Source organism: Natator depressus, chromosome 9 (assembly GCF_965152275.1).
Source record: "Natator depressus isolate rNatDep1 chromosome 9, rNatDep2.hap1, whole genome shotgun sequence".
Classification (NCBI taxonomy): domain Eukaryota; kingdom Metazoa; phylum Chordata; order Testudines; family Cheloniidae; genus Natator; species Natator depressus.
The window spans coordinates 84,054,759-84,078,921 of NC_134242.1; the positions used below are offsets into that span (position 1 = coordinate 84,054,759).

At 41.2% G+C, this 24,163-nt stretch overlaps 1 protein-coding gene across 4 annotated transcripts in view; it reads left to right on the forward strand.

The window, feature by feature from the left end:
- Positions 1-24,163, forward strand: part of COL4A6 (collagen type IV alpha 6 chain) — a 186,079-nt gene that overhangs the window by 45,393 nt on the left and 116,523 nt on the right. The window lies entirely within an intron of this gene.

Genomic DNA, 24,163 nt, shown 5'->3' on the forward strand with positions numbered 1-24,163 from the left:
GACGTGCTATCGTGCTGATCCTCCGGAGCACGCAGCCCCGCCGCCCAGAGCGCTGCTTTACCGCGCTATATCCAAATTCGTGTGATCGGGGTAGAGGTGTATTTACAAAACAAATGCTATCAAACATTTTTGGCCCTCTTTACCATCGTATCTTAGCTCCACACTATCATTCATGGTTTTTATCCTCACAACACCGCTGTGAAGTAAGGTAGTATTATCCCCATTTTACAGATAGGGAAACTGAGCCAAAGGGTAGATTAAGTGATTTTCCCAAACTCACACAGGGAGTCTGCATCGGAGCTGGGAACTGGACCACGGTATCCTGAATCACAGGCCAGTGTTTGACTCAGTAGACCACCCTTCCTATGCTGTAGTTTGGATCCTGTATTTTCCTTAAAATTCCTTTGAGTTAAACTACAATAATATATTCTGAGGAAATGTGTATCTCTGTCCCCATAGCCACTCAGACAGTGACTGAAGATAGTTTACCTTGCCTTAGGCTGCGCCTACATAGTGGATTTTCTGGAATCCTCCTGCCCTTGCTCCGGCCCTGGGGCACGTGGTCATAGGAGCACTAGCATAGCATGGTGTTTTAATCACTGGGCCATATAAACCCATTCTGAAAAGGGTTAGACAACACTGTGGGAAAGATGGCAGGGGACGGATCTACACTGGTTGCCACCGTTGCCAGACTCAGTGGAGCTGCACTACTTCTGGAGCAAAGATTGGAGAATTTCAGGGAATCCTCTGTAGACACAGCCTATGAGACAGCTCCCTAGGCACCCCATATAGAACATATAAGAATACTGCACACATGGGGTTAACAGAATCTGTTTAAGCAAAAAATGAAGAATTTCTTGAACATATGTAGAGTTTGTAAGCGATCTGTTAAAGGGTCACCATGACCCACCTTGCTGTGGGTCTGGCTCAGACCCAAGACGTGTGCTGGACCCCTTCCTAGAAGTCTGAATGATATTCCTGTCTCCAGTGGCTTCTTGTGTCACACATCAGGGCAGTCTCCCTGCTTTTCTGGGTTAAACGTGTGGGACAGAAACAAGTTGCCTGTGAATGGTGCCAGCAAATGTACAGTAGTTTAACGTAGTTCACAATAAGCTTTGAAAATCAGTAGTTCTTTAATTTGGTATAATCATTTCAGGCCCATTCGTGGTGTTGCTAGGACCCCCAAGCAAGGGGCAGTGTGTTGATGTGCTGCTCCTCCCGCACGAGGAGTCACAATCTACCTCCTGGTTTTCCTCTGCTCTGCGGGGGAATTTCCCTGCAGTAAGCGTACTCACCCTGTTGCACTAGTCAAGTGCAGAATGCCAGCTGGAGTGTGGTGAGGGGATGGAACCATGGTCACCTATTCCCCATTCTGCCTACTCCCACCTACTTGCAATGGTGCTGGAACACTTTTTATAGTGGGGGTGCTGAAAGCCAGCAAAAGTGCAAAACCCTCTTTTCACCTCATGCCCGCCTTATCCTGTCCGCGCCCCGCCCCTTAGAGCTGGGGCTGGGAGCAGGGTCGTGGCTCCAGGAGGGGGGACTCGGACAGGGTAAGGGGGCCAAGCCTGGGGCCACAGCTGGGGGCAGGTGCAGAGCCCTGGGCTTAGAGCTGGCAGCCAGGACTCCAGCAAGCAGCGGGATGGGGAGCGGAGCCTGGGTGTGGGGCCAGCAGCTGGGACCCGTGTGCAGGGCTAGGAGTGGAGCCCCAGGTGTGGTGCCGGCAGCCGGGACCCTGTGTGCTAGTTCCCGCGCCTACGCCCACTTGCAGGTGGGATGAAGCAGTCCCATGGAGGCTTCTCTCTTCTGCACATTTCTGCCTGTGGTACAGTTCGCTGGTGCAAGGGCATGAGAGAAGGCTTACACCTCTCATCTTCCTTGCGCAGGCCACAATCTGGCCCTTCATAAAAATATGACGATTTTGCTAGCATGTCTTGTTAGCCCCAATCAGTTGGATGCTGAGCTATTCCAGGAGGTGCTGAGTGCCCTCCAATCCTGCCGAATCTCCAGAAGGTGCTCAGCACCTCACAGGATCAGTTCCTTTGGGCCCAAAGTCAGTGGGAGTTTTGCCTGTGTCAGGAGTGCAGGACTGAACTTTAATGGCACGTGTATATAACTCTTCTTGGTTGCTTTCTCTGCACTAGCGTTTCTCTGGAGATCTGTGGTATCATTTGGAAATATCTAAACATGTTGTTCCTTCCAAGCAGAACCCTCATAAATGATCATATTTTTAAACTGAAGTCACATTTAAAAACTAGAGTCCAATGAGCCTCTTAAGGAAACAAGTGGAGGAGTGATTTCTTAAAGGGGCACAGCCAATTTGTAAGAGAAACATTAATGAAACAGAAGTTAAAAGTTGTTTCAGGAGCTGCAGCCATCTTAAAATCCCCCCTGTTGATTTTTGTATAAACATATTTTCCTATTTAAAAAAATACACTTTTCCTTTTTTTCCCTGCCTGAAAGACCCATATAAGAAACAGACTGTACACAAAAGCCTATCAAATGAATAGAGGAAACTAACTGAAAAAATAAAATATCTATTTCTTTTTCTAATCCCTTTCAGCTATATTCATCAAGTTTTCACTTGTGACAATAGTTAGTTAAAACCGTTTCAGGCATAAGTGTGCCTTTTAAGTGGATGGTGTTATTCTGAAGGCAAGAAGTGCTAATTCCTGAAGAGTGACACCTGTCTGCCTATGGAGACGAGCAATAGCTAGAAAATTAGTTGATTGCTATCCTGATCCTGTAAAACCTTGCTCACAGGTCTAATCCTCCATCATTGCAATTCTTGCTGCTGATTTCACTGGGGCTACTAGAGAGAAGGGTGTGCAGAATTGAGCCTAAATAACCAAGGACACTCTGATCATATGCTTTTGGTAAACTTTGCTTCTGTGTTGCATACAACATGTATTTCCCAGCGCCATTGCTTAGGTGAGCCATAGCTATACCTTTTATTGGTATCTTGCACAAAAACAGGTAGTTTCACCAATATGGTTGACAGCTAGGAGTACATGAGCACACCAAGAATAAGAATTCTCTAGGGGCAATTGAAAAATAATCCTGACTCACCATAGTAATCCCACTGATTCCAGTGGGAGGATCAGGCCATAAGAGGCTGCTCAAGTGAAGTGCTATGTGCTCTCAGGGAAGGGTTTGGATGGCCAAGGAAGGCAGGATCAGGCCCAAAACAAATTAGTCTTCCTCTTGCAGCATAAGTTCATTGTTTTTTCAAAAGCTGTCTTTGCAAGCCTGTTGCTTGCTTGGATTTCCCAGCATCAAATCCCTCTGCAATAGTGTTTGTCCTTGACCTCCTCTTTATGAGTCTGGGTTCCTGAGTTGCTTTCTCAATCTTTCACTTATGTTCTCTTCCTTCCAGCCATTGACATGTGCGACTATCTGTAGTACTCATATAGCTCCCATCACTCAGGTGTCTGAGCATTTCACAATCTTTAATGTGATTTTTCCTCATAGGGCTGTGCTAGTATCTGACTTTACAGATAGGGGACCGAGGAACAGAAAAGCTAAGTAGCTTGCCCAAAGTCAGAATGGACATTTGTGGTGTAACAGGGGATTACACCCATGTTTTCTAAGTCCTGGGCTAGTGCCATAAACACTGGATCATTCTTCCTTTTGCTAATGTATTCTAAGTGCTATGTACTGTAATTCTTCCATTAGAGAATGCTATATCTATTGGCTTGGGTAGAAGTTGGAGGGTTACGTTTTGTAAGAATTTGCTCACTATTTCAACCAGTTGTTCACAGGCGCACACACACCTATTGATAAAGGTCTATAGCAAAAAGGATTCTGAAGCTTGCTGGATCTTTTCGGGAGCTTATGTTAAATAACTGTTAAAGTTCTGAATTGGAGCAGACTCCCAAGTCTCTATTTTTACAGTCAGGTTTTATCTTTCTGATGACAGATCCCAGATTCTCTTCCTCCCCCCTCCCCCCCCCCCCGCCTCCTTCTCATGGTTTGAAAAAGACTAAAACAAAATAAAAATCCCACATGAGTTTTGTCAAAAAACATCTTGCCTTCTGGGATTAGCTTTCTTGGAAAGGTTATGAAATGATTTTAGAATGGCAACAGCAGAAGTTTTTTAGTTATACAGAACATTAGTGCAACTGAAAACATGTTTGGGTAGTATATATTAAAAATATCCATCTGTAAACTGAATTGCATGCCTTGCTTTACATATTTTTTTTTAAGTTTTACAAGATGCAGCATTGAGTCCATTTAACAGAAATTGGGAAAATTAGCCCATTACGCAATATCTTTTTTTCATTTTTGTTGCTTGTTTTTTCCTACTCTGTAAAATGCTAAGCAGATCCTTGCACACAGGCAATGTCACATGGATGGTATTGTGTTTCTGTGGCAAATTATAGATATTAAAACTAGTGTTTGACGATGCTTAGCAAAGAAAACACATGCACTCAGCTTGTTTTTTTACATAGGGTATATTTTAAAGCACTTGTACATGCATCAAATTAATGCAGGAAATGGAGCCTCTAGGAACATATATATTTTTCCCCAACAGAATTTTTAAGTAGTTTATACTGCCTTCAAATAGTGTTCTCTGGAGTATGGGCGGCTTACACCTTTTTGATACTACTGTCTCAAGGAAGCATCTTTTCCTCGTTTATCTCAACTCTGCTATTTCTAAAAATAGTTCCTTTGCCTCATTTTTCTTCCCCAACTCATTGCTAATTGACCATGAAATTTATTTGTGTGTTAGAGTAATGTACTGTTCCACGCTCATAATGCAGTGATTTTGTAACCCAGATATCTGTTAAGCATTAAGCTATTTGTAAATAAAAGGGATATGTGTATTCAGCCAACCTCCAGTTTTGTCCTTTTTTGTTTTTTTTAGTAAAAATGACCGAGAGACAAATCACATGAGATTTAATCAGTTATTTCCCTGGCAAAATGCACTCTTATCCCATCTAACACTGTATCAAGCTGCACCTACTCTGCTCTGTTTAATCTAGATAAATCTTAAGAAGGAATTCCATCCTTTCCCATTCCAGACAGGTAAGATTATCCTCTGACAGAGTTTGTACATTTTCTCTTGGCAGAAGTTTGCAGTGTCTGCAGATGATGAAAAGTGATCTGTTCTGCTCTAAACATGTCACTATAAATTAAATGAGGTACAAACATTCCAATAAACACTTGGTTATGTAAAGGAATTACTTAAATCTCCTTTGACATTTTGAATTTTATTCCCTGAATCTTGTTTATCTGAGTTTATATCTTCTCTTCTCTTCTCTTCTCTTCACCTCTCCTTATTTCTTAACTCTAGGGAAGAGGGTGAGCAGGGGATAGAACAAAGGCAACAGACTTGCCCCTGGTGTGGAATACATCTTTGTTTGTCTCTTAAATGGCTGTTTAATTTCAATGTGGGTTAAGTACTGTAGCAGTGAACTCACTGTGTGGAATTGACATGATCCTTGAGCAATCCATTTTCATGGCTCTGTGGGAGGCACTTGGCAGGCTGGTTCCTTCATGTGGACTGAGGGAAAGGGACCTTGCTCTGGCATGAAATGGGAACAGTTCCTGCTTGCACTCTGTGATGAGGCCAGAACCCCAGTGAAGGATGGAAAGAAAGAGCTGCCTAGAAAACTAGAATACTCTGAAAGCTGCCCATATCAAATATCTAGCATATGTACTGCTCCTGCGCCAGTGTGGGGATGGATGGCGGCCTGTTAAAAGTATGATAAAAGAGGAACAATCTCCTGTGATAACTGGGGAAACGGTTGATTCATTTAATGTGTCATGTCCAAAATCCTTAGCCCTGGAGTAAAGCTCCTCTCGCTGCCATGTATGCCTCCTCCATACATGTCCAGCCAATTGCCAAGGGAGTCCAAAGGCCCAAGGGATGCTAAAGTGATGTGGCAATCCCTCCATAGCAGCAGGCTGAAGCACTGTCTGGCAGCACGCAGCTCATGTGCAGATGAGCACCCCATTCCCCAAACAGCCTCCTCTCTAGATCCTGATTACCCCGTGGCCTTCATATCACTGGGGCCTGGGGATTATTCCTCCTCCCCCCCCCCCCCCCCCGCCATGAAAACTGTGTGGCGCCCTAAAGAAAGAGAGAGGCCATGACTGGGTCCCTAAAAGTAAATAAAGAGTTCCTTGTTGAAGGAGAAGTTAGGAGTGCAGTGGGTGTTTATGGTGGCTTTGTATCCAATTTATGTCTATATTAGGAGGGGATTCTATTTAAGTAATATGCCCTAGGAGACAGATTGATCCAGGATTAGAATTTGGGAGTTCTGGCCTCCCAGCCTCCTGCTCATACCACTAGACTCCTGTCCCTTTGAACATAGCTGTTTCAAGAGTTAGTTACTCTCCTGAACTACCAGTTGGATGACTGCAGATTAACACAGGATTCTTCTCCTATCCCTGACAGAGCTTAAGACAGAGAGGGTCTGCTCTCGGGTCTCTAAATTGTAGTGCTTTGCTCTGCTTCTACAGTGTTAATGTAGAATAGCTTAATTGTAAAGCTCATCATGACACTTGGGGATGGAGAAATCACATTGACAATCCACAGCTATTTGTGGTAAGAGTTGGGGTGCTAGCCCTGTCTGTGTTCTGCCCATCTACCACCAGCAGGTTCAAAATGTAATACTGTATTCTTCTTTGCTACATGTCTTGGAGCTGTTATGTTTCACTGCTGTGCCCCACTCACTATAGCTGACATATTTCACCTCAGAGGTATCTGTATGTCAGTGGTGGATGAGTGATCCCTTTGTATAGATTTGTATAATATCTACCCATGCTAGCCACCCCACTGAGCATGCTCAGTGGGGTGGCTAGCATAGGTAGAGATTATAGCTGGTCAGAAATCTTCCGACAAAATGCTGATTTATCTAAACTGAAATGTTCCATGGGAACATGTTGATTTTGATGGAAATTGGGTAGTTTTCTGGCAGAAACATGCCTAGTACCTTGGCAGCCCTTGGGGCTGCCACCAAGCCAGGAAAGTAGGACCAGAATTTTTCAAAATTTCTATTGCACAGGAAATTTTGCATTTCTGACTTTTTGTTCCAACTCAGAATGACCTTTTTTAAAATGCAGAATTTCCCATGGAATAGAAATTCCAGTTTCTGCCTAGCTCTAGTAGAGACTACTTGTGTGAGTAACATCTTGCAGGATCACATACAAATTTGTAGAGCAATGAGAGATTAAATGTGCGTTAAATATAAGATTATCATCATGGTGTTGGGCAGGATTTACTTAAATACTGGAATACTGTGTCCAGTTGTAGTGCCTTGTAAACAGGTCCCCCTTTCAGCCCCTGGAAATGCTGGCTAGTAAGTCATCTGGGTGAACTAAACAGCATACACAGTTTACCAGGGTACCTTCACAAGTGTCTTTATCTATCCAGCTGATGAGCTAATTACTTCATTAGCTCACCAGGTTCTCTCAGGAGCAAATAATCCCTTCAAACCTTCCAAACCCTCTCCTATTCAAATCATACCTTGTATCCTGGGTGTTCAAAGTGACCAGGATGCTGGCTTCCAAAAGGCTCCATGTATAACTGCTAACAGAACCCTGTCATATGCCCACAATTCAAGAAGGATGTTGATAAATTGGAGAGGGTTCAAAGAAGAGCCATGAGAATGGTTAAAGGATTAGAAAACTTGCCTGACAGTAATAGACTCAAAGAGCTCAATCTATGTAGCTTAACCAGGAGACAGTTAAGGGGGTGACCTGATTACAGTCTGTCTGTATCTACATGGGAAACAAATATTTAATAATGAGCTCTTCAGTCTTAACAGCGAAAGGTATAATATGATCCAATAGCTGGAAGTTGAAGCTAGACACATTTAGACTGGAAAAAAGGTGTAATTTTTTAATAGTGGGGGTAATTAACCACTGGAAAAATTTACCTAGGGTCGTGGTGAATTCTTCATCATTTACCATTTTTAAATCAAGATTGGGTGTTTTTCTAAGAAAGGTGCTCTAGAAATTATTTTGAGGAAGTTCTATGGCTTGTGTTATACAGGAGGTCTGACTAGAAGATCACAGTGGTTCCCTTCTGGCCTTGGAATCCATAAATCAATGAAATAGCTTTAACTGCCACAGAATGTGGGATGTTTTTGTTGTTTGTTTTTTGTCCAGGGGAGGGAGAGTTAGAACGTCACTTTAATTAAAGCCCATTTTTGATTTGTCTATCAGGGACGCATGCTTGCATCATTCATCTCAGAAGATACTCTCCGCTGTTTCTAAACATAGTTTACTTTTCTTGATTTTCCTCCTTTGACCTTTTCTTTGTATTTATAATACACTTTCAGTAGCTTAAAATTATTGTGTCGCCATCAGTTTTATCCTCTGTTTGGGTCCATAGTGGGTGCCCTTCTATCTTCAATGGGAGCTTTGACTGAGTAAAGATTGTAGGACCATGCCCTTTATGAACCTTTTATTTTTCTGGGTTGTAGGGATGCAGAAGACCAACGTGGCTATTTTGTTTGCTTTGTCAGTGATATGCTTGCAACCTTCTTGAGAATATCATTAGGGGTGTGCACAGTTTTAAGATCGAATCCATATTTGCCATTCAGTATTTCTCATTAAAATATAGAGCCTGATTCTCCACTGCTCCTTACCTTGTGTAATCATGCATGTCAGTAAAACGTGGGAGTAAGATGATACCACTGATTTGGTGGCATCTTACACCCACTTGGCACAAGTGTACAAGACTACACAGGGTGCAAAGCAGGGAGAATCAGGTCCATAATATTAGTTAGACAGTCCTGAGAGAAGTAACTATATATTCTGGCCTGATGGCACCAAAATGTGGTAATTTTTCTGTCTATGACGGTGCGGTAGGCTTTGTAGAGATTACAAATTAATTTGTAGAGATTACAAAATTAATAAAGTTTGTTTAGAATTAATCATATTTATTCTGGTAATGCCAAAGGACCAACCAAGTATGGGATCCCTTTGTGCTCAGCACTGTACAAACACAGAAGAGTAGACGATCTCAACCCCAAAGATCTTAAGAATTCAGAGGTAATTCCACAATGAACTATACCACTCTTAAAGTAAGTCCAGGTTTGGGCATAAAGTGCTCGTCTGGGACTCTCTAATCACATTATTATTATTATCATCACATTATTATTTAAGTGGCACTCGAAATATGTTAGGTGCTTCACAGAATAAGTTACTAAAATAGAACAGGTCCCTGCCCTGAAAAGTTTACTGTCTGTGCTCCATGGGACTGCTCATGGTAGTAATAATTGTGGGCTCAATCCTTTTCCCACTGAAATCAGTGGCAAACTTCCACTGAATCATACCCTAATATGGGCAGCATGTAGAAAGAAAAGAAAGAAGTGGGGAAAGAAAGTAAACAGGTACGGGTATGGCATAGGGGGAGGAAGGAATCCAGCAAATTAGTTGTAAAATAGCTTATCATGGAATCATAGAATATCAGGGTTGGAAGGGACCTTAGGAGGTCATCTAGTCCAACCCCCTGCTCAAAGCAGGACCAACCCCAACTAAATCATCCCAGCCAGGGCTTTGTCAAGCCTGACCTTGAAAACCTCTAAGGAAGGAGATTCCACCACCTCCCTAAGTAACCCATTCCAGTGCTTCACCACCCTCCTAGTGAAAAAATTTTTCCTAACATCCAACCTAAACCTCCCCCACTGCAACTTGAGACCATTACTCCTTGTTCTGTCATCTGGTACCACTGAGAATAGTCTAGATCCATTCTCTTTGGAACCCCCCTTCAGGTAGTTGAAAGCAGCTATCAAATCCCCCCTCATTCTTGTCTTCTGCAGACTAAACAATCCCAGTTCCCTCAGCCTCTCCTCATAAGTCATGTGCTCCAGCCCCCTAATCATTTTTGTTGCCCTCCACTGGACTCTTTCCAATTTTTCCACATCCTTCTTGTCGTGTGGGGCCCAAAACTGGACACAGTACTCTTAAGTTACTATAGCTTGGGTTACTATAGTAGATTGAAGATGATGCCGTGGCCACTGATTACTTCTTATTGTGCTCCTTTTATTAACCATGAATCATTTTTTGTTACTTTAGGCTTTGACATGCATCTGTCTAGTCCACAAACTCAGAATGGTGCTATAACTCATAGCTCTATGACAGTTCCAGGATATGACTACATATGTTTTTATTTAGATAAGCTATAATTATGTAGACTTTCAGCTGCCTTGGTAATTTTGATCCATTTGTGACTTGTCACATGGAACTCCGGTCTTGCAAAGTAAAATGAAAGGGTAATTGGAAGAAAATGAATTGGTTGAGTTTGTTAATCTAGTGTGCCCCAAGGAAAAGAGTGTATTGACCTTGATTTAGACACCGTATGTGAACTGAAAAAGGTGGGTAGACTTTATTTCTTTGGGGCATATAGTTTGGTAACTAAACCATGCCTTCACTTGGGAGTAGTTCCTAGTCAGTTCCACCCTGTCTGCATCTGACGCGTACTGACCTATTTTAGAAACTTAATCTAGGCTTGAGTATATGAGTAACCTGAACAGACTAATGCTGCAACCATAACCATTTGTTTGGGTGATGGGCAGAGCTTACTATTAATATATAAATGGAAATACATAACTGATCTGCTTATAACCTCCATTATTTATGATTGGACTTCAAATACATCAGTTTCTCCTTGTCGGAAAGAAGTGTAAAGTAAACCCAGTTATTAATCATTATTTTTTGTAAAGTGGTAGTACTCTTACTACAGTGAATAACTTTTAGAGTTGACATCCGAGTCACAGAACTGAGGTTACCAATAAATCTGGCAACGTGGAATTGGGAGACTTTGAAATGTATTGCGTGAAACCATTCACTGAAGATTTCAGAATAATAAATTGATCCCTCTTATAACTGGTTGTAAAGGAATGCTTGTATTCCAAACAGATCCCACCCCCACAATGCAAGTTTTCATACATTCTTAGCCAAATCACCCAAACTAAAAGCTTTCCTTCCAAGAACAGTAAACTAATTTTTTTGCCAGACTAATGCTAAAAGTGATCCTTAGTGTGAAAGCAGGACTTGGTATGTCCTTCATTTGACACTCAAACCTTTTATATTCCAATGCAATCATTCTCTCTGATGATTATTCTGACACATAACAGTATGGCTTCTTAAAGAGATACCAGTTATTTTTATTACTGTTCCATGTTATGCAGGGCTTAGGGGAAGTTTGTTGTCCCCCCACCCCTTTCCCCCACCAAGTATATTTAGTGTGCAGTATCAGTGGCTACCTTGGGAATCCTTTTTTCTACGTAGTCATAGAGGAAAGTTATATTCAGGATATTTTCAGTGCTGTCTTCATACAGCTTCCTCATTTATTTGGGTCTGCCATACTCTCAGCAACATGTTTTTAATCCTCCAAAAGGAAGGGACCCTGAATTTTTCAAATACAGCTTGATCTCATTCTTTATTCAAGATTTGCACAAAATGTATACAACACTCCAACAAAGATCTACATGGCATATTTTGGGACTTCTTTAAAATATAAACAACTGATAAATCAGCATGTTGCACATGCTTCGTTTTCTATTTACAGATGCTATACCATTAAAAATAATTGTTCCATTTTAAAGTGAATGGACTTGTTTATACCTGCATTTGGTGCACTTGACACCTTGTCTCCACCCTAAACCTAAGAATCATCCCAACCATGGGAAGGTAGGCTGCAGTTCAGTTTCTAACAGGATGGAAAGCTTTAAATTTAGGCTTAGACTCTCTAGAAGCCTCTTAGGCTATGTCTACACTACCACGGAAAGTCGACCTACGTTATGCAACTCTAGCTATGTGAATAACATACTTGGAGTCGACATACCTTAGATTGAGTTACTGCGGGGTCTACACCATGGGGGGTCGACAGGGGAAATTCTCCCGTCGACTACCTTACTCTTCTCATCGGGAATAGAATTCAGGGGTCGACTGGAGAGCGATCTGCTGTCGATTTGGCGGGACTTTATTAGACCTGCTAGATCGACAGCCAGTGGATGGATCTCAGAGAATCGATCCCTGCTGTAGTGTAGACATAGCCTCTGGTACTTTACTTTAGACCCTGATTCAGCAAGCACTTAAGCGCATGCCTAAATCCATTCCTATTCAGCAAAGCACCTAGGCAGGTTCTTAAATCCCACTGAAGTCAGTAAGCCTTAAGTCTGTGCCTAAGTGCCTCGCTGAACTGGTTCCTTAGCTGTCTTTTTGCTGAAAGTGTTTAACAGTGCACAACAACATGGCATAACATTTTACAACAGGAGCAGTGGGTTTTGAAAGTTCAGATTACATTTTAATTAGGGAAGTAAAAGATCAAGCTAACATATGCTAAAGAGTTGGAATTTAAGGAAGCATTGACATAAATATTCTCTGTCTCTGTGTGCACCATGCACGCCTTCTTTCAGGACCTATTGTAATAGATGACAGTGAGTGAAAAAGGTGAACAAAACAAAGTAGCAGCAGATGATTTCTGATTGATTTATTTTAGCAACGGATTTTTTTTTTTTTTTAGGAGAGGAAAAGTAAAAATTTAAGAAAGTAAATCCAGTAGAAGACCACTTGGAATAACACAGCTTTCCTTAGCGCAAGATAGTCAGGGTATTTCAGAAAGAGGCAGGAAGTTTTGCCTCACTAAGTTGTTGGAATTCCTTTAATGATATTGCTACCGTGGTAGATCCAGGCAGTGCCGTGGGTTTACAAGAGTTAGAACATGAAAGAAAACACCTGGTAGTTTTCCTCATAACAAGTCAGTATCCAAGACATGGAGGCTTGGAGTAGCTGGTAGATTTGATTAGAAATTATTTGAGCAGAAAAGAAAGGGAGGTGGAGGCAGAACCGACTGGATCTGGTGTAAGCAGTTACTATTCAGGTGCCTTAATGATTAAGGTGACTAGGTATTCCCTAGAACAGGGAGCATCCTTGTTGTCAGTTTTACAAAAACCCATGCTTTGTCCTGGTTTTCATAACCCATGCATACTGGCTGGACATTGGAGCCAGTGAAATTTACAGTAGGCTAGCTGAGCACATAAATGGTTTAAGGACCACTTTTCCCTCTAGGCCAGCCACATTTTCACGCCATCCATCAAGAGTTCTCAAACCAGCTGTTCCACACACACGCAAGGCCAAATTCATTCATGGTGTAACTCCTCTGTAGTGAATGGAGTTACATCAGAGATGGTTTGGCTTAGAGTCAAATCCACAGGGTGGCAGGGAAGGACTGGAAGGTTGGCTCTGGAGAGGAAAAGGAAGGACATGCACAATTACCTCTCCACTTTGAAGCTCGCCATATCTTGCTATGAGCACCACCCTAACCTCTCCAAGACTGTCTCCTATGGGCCATCTCACAACTGGTGTCCTGGTTTTTCACCTTGAAAAGGGTCACTATTGCCTCTTTTCTCTATAACATAAGTCTTTGTAGTCCACAGGTATTGAGAAATAGTGCATTTGGATATGAAACACAGATAACAATTGATATAATCTTTTCAAACCTGCTGACACATGTTGATTATAGTATTTGAATATCCACCATAATTGAATTACTCTGACTGTAACTCAAGTAAATGAGTGGTGTTATCCTATGCTGCAAGTCAAGCAGACAAGGCATCGATAAGTCCGACTAGCCACACTTACATTTTCTGTCCTGCAATGCTGAATTTTTCAGTTGTCCATTTCCTTAGCTAGAACTCAAACCTGAATACAACTTAGACATACGTGGTTCAAAGACCCAGGAAATATGTCACTGTTAGGATCACCTAACTCAGAATCTTATCCCAAACCAAGAATATCATAAGTCAATGCAGGAGTAGAAACTTGTCGTATAACTGTGTGTGAGTAACGATTGCATTGGCCTACACTGCACCAGCCTCTGTTCTCATTGTTAGAGTTGAAATGGGTGAAGTAACCCAAAACACAATATTCCCTGGTTTTGTTTTGTTTTGTGATTACATTTTTCTAGCCTCATATTAAAACAGCTGTGTTACTGGATGCCATCTAAGGATAAAAAAGTTTTGGGGGTGGGTAGAACCTGACTCACCATATGATGGTACTGTATTGCAGATTTGTTCTAGAAGAGGCTGGTTTCCAATTTGGAAAACTTTGTTTGGTTCAAATGTGGACTTCATGTTTGTAATTTAAGATGGACCAATGTTTTTTGCTTATTAAGCCTTAGTAGCATTGAAAATCACGGTATCTTGCAACATAAAGTCTGACAGATCGTGATCCAGTTATGCTCCTACAAAGCTTATTACAGTGAAAGATTCCTCCCTCCCCCCAAAAAAAGAAAACATAACCATTCTCTCATCAAGAGACCCTTAGTTCCATGTTGAGTAGCAAAGAAACCCAGTGTTCTGCTTGGATATGATGCTCTGCCAGTCTGGGAATGTTTTGACTGTGAAATGTAATGCTACTTGCAAATGCTTAACAGTTATTGAAGTTTGTGCTTCCATCTTGGCAGCTGATAAGGAGAAGTGAGACAGGTTTTAAGATGGCTTAAGAAGAGAGATGATAACATAGGAGAGCGATATCTGCATTGGGACTTGAAAGGCACGTTCATCTGTGGCATTGGAATCTGTGGACATTTGGAAATGAGAAGAGTAAAGACGGGCTTTTTGCAAAAATAATTCCCGTATTTCTAATTCCCTTTCTGAGCATGAGCCCGGCAAATCAGGACATGGTCTACAAGTTGAGAACCGACCAAATCAAATAAGCGTAGTTTGCTTCAGCTACTAAACTGCACATTGAGTGGTGAAAACACAGCTAGTACATTGCCGTAATTGAGTGGTACTTCTCTTAAGAACACATCTCCAACTGTATGGATATAGTATCAAACAGCCTTCTAAGAAGGCATGACATACTGTCTATAGAACTTAAATATTAATACAGAACTGAAAGGGCGTCTAATAGCAATTCTTTTGATGGGAGAGTGCACATCCTAAATTAGGGATTTTTTTTTTCTCTTAGAAGAACTGCCATTGGTTTAATCCAGAGCTCTCCTTACAATTATTTGGATTGGTGAGGCGTGGTGGGGGCCTGCCTATATAAGGTGGTGCTGGGCAGAAGCAAGTGTTTCTCTGCTCCATCATAAATATTTCTGCAAAGTCCTACTTTCCCTCTCTTTTTTTCCATTGGGGCTCTCTGTTGTGTGTGTCCTCAGTATCTTTTAATTCTTTCTGGATGGAGTTGGTTACTGTATCTTGAGTTTGGGCAGGTTGTTTGTGGTCACAGCTGTTAGGCAGGTATAACATCTGGACTTTGAGGCAGTTATGCAGAAAAAAATCTACTGGTGAACTGGCATGCTACGAATAATTTATTTAACTTTGATTCCCAGGATCATATCTTGAGGTCCTGGGGCATAGTTTCTGGCCCTGCAGACTTGTGCCTTATCCCTGCACGCTGGGCATCCAGCCCATCTTCAGTGGAGAGTGGCCTAAAGAGGGCAAGCAGATCATGATGGAGAATCAGAGTCTCGTTCTGTCCAAATGTTATGTGTTTTTTAGCTTTATATGCTATGGTGACACATGAATGTGTTCCTGAAATCTGTCTTCAGGTAAATTTCCATTGTCTCTTTCTGCTACTCATAGAGAACCTATCTCATTGTAAAAACCCCTCATTAGTGGAGCAGTTTCTTAACCAAGGGTTAAAGCAAATCCTCTGTATATTTCTTCTGCCCACAACCTGGAGTCAAAGTGTATAGCTCCAGCAGTCCATCCCCCCGGCAATCCCTTCTGCACACTATGGGTTGCAGTAATTCTGCAGCTCCTTGTTTTGGGGGGTAATGCATTTGCATAATCATTGTTCCCAGGACATGACACAGCATACCACCCCTATGCTGCCATATGCACTTGCCTGCATGAGGCCTATATGGAGAATACCCTCCCACATCCCCTAGTGTGAAGGGAAAAATAGGCTCCCCCCATGGCCCATGTGTGGTCTCTCTCTAACACATGCATACGTACCTGCCAAAAGTATTTAAATAGTGCAGAGAGCCAGCGCAATATTCTGCGTGAATTTCACCCCTAAGAAAGAAGGTGTGAACTCTAATGTATAGAAGAAACAACAGCAGCAGCAGCAGCAACAAAAAACCCAACTATTTCTCGCCAAGCTTGTGTCCGTGGCTGGACTGTGAAGGTTCTAAATGATCTAATATAAATCACAGAGTCTGGTTCATAGGATCTAGTTATGGAAGCAGTAAGGCATGCTATTCAAGACCTAAAGGTCAGGAAATGCTTCAGGTGTGGATACTGTCTGTATAGAAATTATGATAGATCATGGTGCAGTGTGTTTCTTGCCATAACACTGACTATATAAGACGTGATAATTCTGTCTTGTATAAGGCTGTTTATTTTCTGACGTGTAGTAATTATGCAACAGGTGGCCCAGCTAACTATGTCAGGAAGATTTCTCTTAGAATAATTGCAACATTCCTAAAACCAAGCAAAAAGGGTGAACTCTGATGAAGAGACCAGTTTTCACTGTGGCAGATGAACAAGGGCTATGTTAGCAACTTTGCGGACAATAATAGAGACCTTGGTGGAATGAATGAAGAGGCATTCCTAGTGTTTAACCACTAGGATAAAGCTTTTGACTCTCTAAGTTATGTGACACTATTTGAGATGCTGTTATTTAATAGGTTTTCCTAAACATTTTATTACTCTTCTTCCAGTGATGTGCCGAGACCAGTGTCCAATGGCTAAAAGATATATTGTTCATTGCACGGTGATTTGAGGAGGAGAAGGACGCTGTGTGAGCTGATACTATGGGAATGAAATACTGTATTGGCACTGGAAGTAGAAAACACTTATCACCTGACAGGCAGCACTAAATCTGAATCCCAGGAGTTACTGTATTGCTCAAAACTGCTTTACCCTAGCATGTGGATATTGGATAATTTAAACCTATGAGGATCACATCCATCTAATTCAGTGATGCAAAAGAGCTGCTTGTTCTAAAGCACCAAGTCTCTGAGAAGAGAGGAATCTGATCATTTGGATATCATTGCTGCAATTCTCCAGAGATGTTCTAAATGAGATATGGGGTAGGCATGAAAATCAAACCAACGAAACTAAGAGGCTGAACTTTGACAGATGTGTCAAGGGCACAGTCCTAGAACTCTTAATCAGGTGAATGGTCCCATTGGCCATTGAAGCCAGTGAGACTGTTTATGTAAGAATTACTGTCCTGAGTATGGAATGCAGGATCTGCCCCAGAGCCTTATTAAAAGAACGGGAAATTTTGTCTCCTCAGAAAACACAATGTACTATATTACTGAATTTATCAGCAATTGATCTTTTTACAGGGGTCAGCTATATTTTTGGCCTTTTTAAAAAACACATGAACTTGTATGATTTTAATAAATGAATACATAAAATGAAATTCCAGTACAGTACAATGGCACATTTAAAAAAATAAATAAATAAAGGCGGAGGGGACTCTCGTCAATGAGAGTTTTGTCATTAACTTCAACAGGATCAGGATTTTCCCTTTGTGTCCTTTGAGTCTGACGAAGGGTTAGTTTCTTTTAATATCTTTCATTTAACCTGAGCTGCTAGTTAAAATATTTGTCAGTTCTGTGAAAGGAATGAAAATGTGTGAGGAAATCGGTTTGTCTAACAAGGTGGTGAACCCGAACATTAACTAGTAAATTAGTTACAAATTCACATTTAATAGGCCCTGTATAAAAGATAAGCTGGTGGCTTTGAATTTCGTCCCTGCTGATGTAGGCCATAAATAAATGATCTAGTTTTAGCCACCCATGTATTGACTGATCAACTGTTCAGCAAAAAAGATGTATAGCAACCTACCAACAAACCTGGAAGCTATCAGCAGAGTTCAGCAGAGTTCAGGAGAGTTCCTACTTGCTCAGAACCAGATTCTGATCTTCTCACTGGCATCAAATAACCATTGTTGTTATTTAATATTTTGGTTGCAGCAGTGCCTGGAGGCAAGTAGCCCATTTGCTTCAGTTGGCCTATGTGAGAAATAAGGTGATACTCAGGGTGAAGGGCTAATAATCCATTTTACAGTTTTGTGCTGCTGCAGCTTCTCACTGCTGTTGGTACCTGAGCTAGCTAAATTACATCTCTGATTGCAATGCAGACATACCCTGAGTCTATACCATATATGAGAGCTGGTGTGTAGGTAGGAAGCTACTGTGATATAGATCAGTATTTTGGAATAGGGCTCTATACACTCCATTAGATCCAGTGGGGAAAAATTGTCATGCTCAACACAATTTGACACTGGCTTATAGTTTACAAATATTCAGCAACTTGCAGGAGAAACGTATTGATTTTGAAAACAGAGACCTCAAAGATATTCCCCCCCTTCCATGTGAAATCCTGGTGCCACTGAATTCAATGAGAGTTTTGCTGCTGACTTCAGTGGAGCCAGGGCGTCTCCCCTGTGTGTTTTTCTGTAGAGTTGGTTGGATTTTGTTTCAGGTCTTGGCTGGAGCCCAGCAGATGGCAGGCACTTGCCTCAAAAGGTGGAGTTGGAGTCCTTTAAAAAGAACTGAGCAGTCAGGACAAGCTAGGACTCCCCTCTTGACTCACCCAGAAGGAAAGTTGAAATGAGTTCAGGCAATGTGGAGTCCTTCCTGGAATTAATTTCTGTTTGCACTGTAATTTAATTGATGATTTTGCTCACAAACGTAATTTTATTCCCACTTGTTTGCTATTTTGATGCCAGCAAATCCTGGCAACTGTTTCTACAGAAAGCTGGATTGGAAAGACTATCAATTTACTTCTGGCTTTTGACAATCATACGCATCTGCTTGGCATATGACAAAGCAATATTTTAACTGGATCACTTATACCCTTTCTGAGCAATGTGAATAGCTTGCCACATCTCTTGTCCGCTACTAGATTGTAAACTATTTGTGGCGAAGACTGTGTTTTTATTCTGTGTTCGTACAGCAGCAAGTACAGCCGGGTCCTAGTCCAGATCTGGGGCCCCAAGGTGTTACTGCAACACAGATAATAAATAATAACAATGATCCACAGTTTTATGGATTTTAAGCTGAAGATCTCCATTCATGTCAGTGGGCTTATTCTGGATTTACATCAATGTAACAGAGTAGAATCTGGCACATTGACTTCAGTGCAACTAGTTAAATGAAGAATGGCATATATCATATGGGCAAGGGTTCTTAGGATGAGGATCAAACACATATATGTATAAATATAATACTTAGAACTATGTTAATATAACAATGGAAGAAATGAACTATTTATATTTTTATAAATATAAAATTTAAATGTTAAATACTTAAAAGTTAGGAAATGAGAAAAACTAAGGTTTTCATAGTAGCCTTAAGTTGCTAACATGGCAAATAGTTAAACATTTAGGTATACAGTATATCTATCTAATCTAGCTAGGTTTTTGTACTGTGAAATACCAGGCTATTGGAATGTCTTGTACTGTACATTTAACATTCTAATTAGTAATCAGCAATAAATAGTGAGACCCCCAAGCTATCTGGAAAATATGCTGCCTTGCAGGTTCCAGAAGTTTTTATTGCAATCCATTTCCTGCAAACTCAGGAATATAATTACTAGGTTGTGGAGTTTCTCCTCAAAGTTCTGTTTTGGGCCATGTGAAACCTTAGCTCTCCTAATCCGTTCAGCTTCTTTGCAGTTTGGCAGTGTGGGAAATAAGTCTTGGAGGGGAAAACAGTTCATGCTCACAACTTCTCTTCTGGTGAATCCTGCCAGCCTTAGTATTGAGCCATAGCTAAGGGTATGTCTTCACTACCTGCCGGATCGGCGGGCAGCGATTGATCCAGCGGGGATCGATTTATCGTGTCTCGTTTAGAAGCGATAAATCGACTCCTGAGCGCTCTCCCATCGACTCCTGTACTCCAGCGCCGCGAGAGGCACAGGCAGAGTCGACGGGGGAGCAGCAGCTATCGACTCACCGCAGTGGAGACACCACAGTAAGTCAATCTAAATACGTTGACTTCAGCTACGTTATTCACGTAGCTGAAGTTGCATAACTTAGATTGATATTCCCCCCGCAGTGTAGCCCAGGGCTTAGGTTCTCTCCATCCTCTGGGTTTTTTTTTCTTATCAGAGATTCATGTCCTGTTATGAACAGAGGTGTTCTAGTCTTGTAGCACCTCACACCCTCCCATTTTGCTTCCCCACATTTCCAATTTGGTAGAAGGCTACCAATTTACAGTCTATTACCACCACTGATTCTCTAATAGACTGGTGTTTATAGTAGGCCTTGCATTGGTTTAGCCTCTTCCACTGCTGGTTCTTCATCTGTATTCTCTGCAGACATTTGGCCTCAGTTGAGGTGTAGTTTCCTTTTTCTTGGTTGATAGAAGTCTTGATCCTTTGTCAGTGGTTCTCAGCCTTTCCCATACCATGATGCTATGTTACAACTGAAAAAACATGGGACAGCCCTCCCATAAAGAAAAGGAAAGTGGTTGCAACTCCCTGAAACCTGTCTTTGACACACACCCCATGCTGAGAACCCACGTTCTATGGGGAAATGACTTCTTGAATTTGCTGGGTTTTTCCCTCCATGTTGTAGCTATAATTTTTTTTTTTTTTTTTTTTTGGTTTTGCAGGTGATGTAATAATTGTGTATTTTTTTTTTTACAATCCCTTGGTGAGGCTGCACAAGAACTGTGTCCTATGGCATGTTTTGTGGCATCCCAGCTGTTATATTCCTTTATTTTCTTTGGACCTGCTCCAGAGCACATTGAAGTCAATGGAAAGATTTCCATTTGGATCAGATTCTTTATGACTAAATCAATTATACATACACACTTGATGGATATATACCAAAAACAGGAGCAATGTTATGTTTTTACAGAAGCATTTGTTTTTTGAATGGCTTTTTAAAATAATTATTCACTTTCATAGACATTTCCTAAATAAACGACATGTTCTCTCTACATTATGGGCCAGATTGTGATCTCAGCTACACTGGTGCAAATCTAGAGTAACTCAGCTGGAATCAATAAAAGAGTTACTGCAGATTTAAATGGGTATAGTATAAATGAAGTCTGAATCTGGCCCATTTTTAATTTTTATGTGTTTTATTTTTTATGGAAAAATAAACATTTACACTATTTTAAAAAAAACTGCTTCTGATAATTGATATTCAAATAGCTTAACTCAATATTATTATAATCTACAGTACTTCCCACTATGTTCGGGACCCTTCTTTCTTTAGCTCTTGTATAGTTTCCCTCATAGTAGTCCTTGTCAGTTTCAGACTCTGAAATTTAATATTGCAGAACAGTTGGAAAGATCTTTTCCCTGAATATAAACACACACAGACACACATGCGGAGCCTGGAGTGCCCATGCTTACATATTCAAACTGCCATCTATAAATATTTAAATGAGCCTTACATTTGTACTTTAGGGGTTTTCCCCCCCTTTTTAGTGAAAAATGGATGAATGATTTGTTTCAGAAGCGATGGATGCATTCTAAAATGTTAAATACAGACCTTTAAAGTTATACACATAAATATTATGTGCATGGCCATTTGCTATTTAAGCAGCCTGGGAGTGTCTGATGTCAGCTACTTCTCCTAAATAAAATACTTGTGACATGTAACACCTGGTCCATAGCCAACTAGTTTTGGTTTGCTTTCTTTCCCTTCTCAGATTCTTTCATTCGCAAGTGTGTAGAACGACCCCTCCTGCCAGAATAGGAAACTTAGAAATACAGTATAAACATGCTATTTTACATGAAACACAGACCAATTTTTCTGGTTAATATTTGTATTCAATACACCTCAATTACTTCTTGATCCAGCTCACACTGAAGTCAGTGGAAAGATTTCTATTGGCTTCATTGGGAGTTGGATTAGGGCCTTACACAGGTTCATATGCTAAATAAAGTTACTTGGAAAAACACACAAAATTAGGAAAGAATAATTGGCCTGTCCAGTCTAATCACCTGCAGTTTGGACTAGATAAGAGTCCATGCCGCCTATGATGAAAAAAGATTTCTCTTGCATAACTTACACCTGGGAGAAAAACTAAAACGTTAAGTAGATGGGACCTCAGGAAGTGCATGCTTGCTCACAGGGCTACTGGGGCAAGGACTAGACATGCAAAGGGTGGAACAGAAGCTAAACAATCACAAAAACTAAGGCTGAAATGGATGAAAACCTGGATATATCTGGTTCCTCTATGTCCTTGCACAGCATGCAGATGGGTGCACAAGGCTGTTGCTGCCTAATGGGAGTGCATCCCGTTGACTTGCAAAGAGATTCTCTCTTTTTCTGCATTTTCCTGGCTGTTGTAAACTGACCTTTGTTTCCCGGCCCCAGTCTCCTGACTCGATCAGGATTCCTCCTGTGCTGGCTATCTTATGGCTTGTCATCTTGTCTGATTTGCTTTATCTTTCTTTCTGCTGCTAGGATCCTAGAGGCCTTATGTCCTACTATATTTAGGACATCAGTGGACAGTGCAAGAACTTTGCAGGAACTGGCCCTAAAACAGAACAGCCACTTAGAATTGGTGCCACCTACAATTGCATGGACCCAGTCATGACTGATTTGCAGTACAAAGCAACATACCTCCAAGGCAAGAAAACATGTAACTGGCTATTAAAGCTCTTTGGTAATATAGGCTCACTCCACCCTGTATAAGAAGTAGCTTGCTAAAGTAACTATGTGATCATCAACATTTTAACAAATGAATACAGTTTTATTATTTTAAAATAGTCTTCAGAGAAAAATGCATTACATCACCCTCGTATTGGACTTGATACTGTTGCCCTCTCTGGCAACATTTTGTCTTGAGAAAGCCTTTGTAATGAGGATTCTTGAAGATGCAGTGAGAAGCTTACTTGTGTGACCTTTTCTCTTCTCCTTCCTTATGCTCCAGATGTTAGGAAAGTTTGAAGGCTTCAGAAATATTTTCCAAGAATGCATTTAGTAGGGAAATGTTTGACTCTAGCCTGGGCTTGTCTCGATACATATCTTGGTCATCTGGGGATGAAGCTGTTATTTCATTCAGCACTTCAAAACCTGGAGACTGCCCTTTGCATCATTCACTTGAGCACATCCATCAGAGAAAGGAAGTTTTGTTTTGTTTTTTAAACCGGGGGGAAAAAACCCTTTTCTTTGTGAATGGAATGAATATAGTGCTCCTGAAGGTACTAGATTGAGAGCCATGAAGTGCTCGTTTTCGTCCTAGTACTGGGACAGCATTGTCAGTGGCGTTGCAAGCCTCTCCTGCAACGATCCAGCAATGTGCTTCAACCCTGAGATGGACGGAAAACCTTCAGGGGCAAAAGGGTTGTTGAGTCTCACTAAACTAATTTAGTTAATTCTCAGACAGTGGGCACACCCCAAAAACACAAACAAAAACAAAACACTACATTAAACTAGGAAAGTTCACATCAAGAGCCTGGGATAAAAAAAAATTTACAAGAATGTTGTAGTTATCCCCAAAATAAACAATCCAAACACATTATGGTTTGGAAATGCATAGTTAGGGCACCCATATAGTCTTATCTCTGCCCTGCATTGACACGAGCCACCCAGTTGTCCGTTCTTTGTTCTTAGGGACACATTCTGCAAATCTTTACTTATACACTCGAGATTGTGATGTGCATGTTGTAAGATTACGGACTTTAAGAAGGGTTTAAGAATGGACCTCTATCACTCGAGCTAAAGGAGTATCAGGAGCAGGAATCTATAGCAGGCTTTTTATCCTCTGTGTGGTCTAGTCACTAGAAGGGCAAATGGCATATTTAACTGTTGTGTAACTTATTCTTTGAAAACTGCATTTCTCCATTGCTACAAACATAATAGATGAAATTTTACAGTGATATATAGCTATTTGGAAATGTAACAAGAAAATTCCGAGTTACGTAATCAGAGGGAGATCTGCTCTTTGATTGGAGCTGGTATTCAGTCAGCTCTGTCTCTAAATCCAGTTCACGTACTATGCCATTTGCTGACCCAGGTTTTCAAGTACATTCAAACTGTTACATTTCTTACTCTCCTCCTTACACTATTATGTCTGTTCTGTACTAAGGTTTTTTTTCCCCCTTGCTATTAAAAATGTGCTTAGCTCATAGACTGAGACTAGTTACAAATAGAGATGGGCATAAGCCACAAAGGTCAGATCTGGGTCTAAACCAGAGATCCCCAAACTGTGGGGTGTGCCCCCCTAAGGGGGTGCAAAGGAATGTCTGGGGGGCATGGTGGGCCCTGT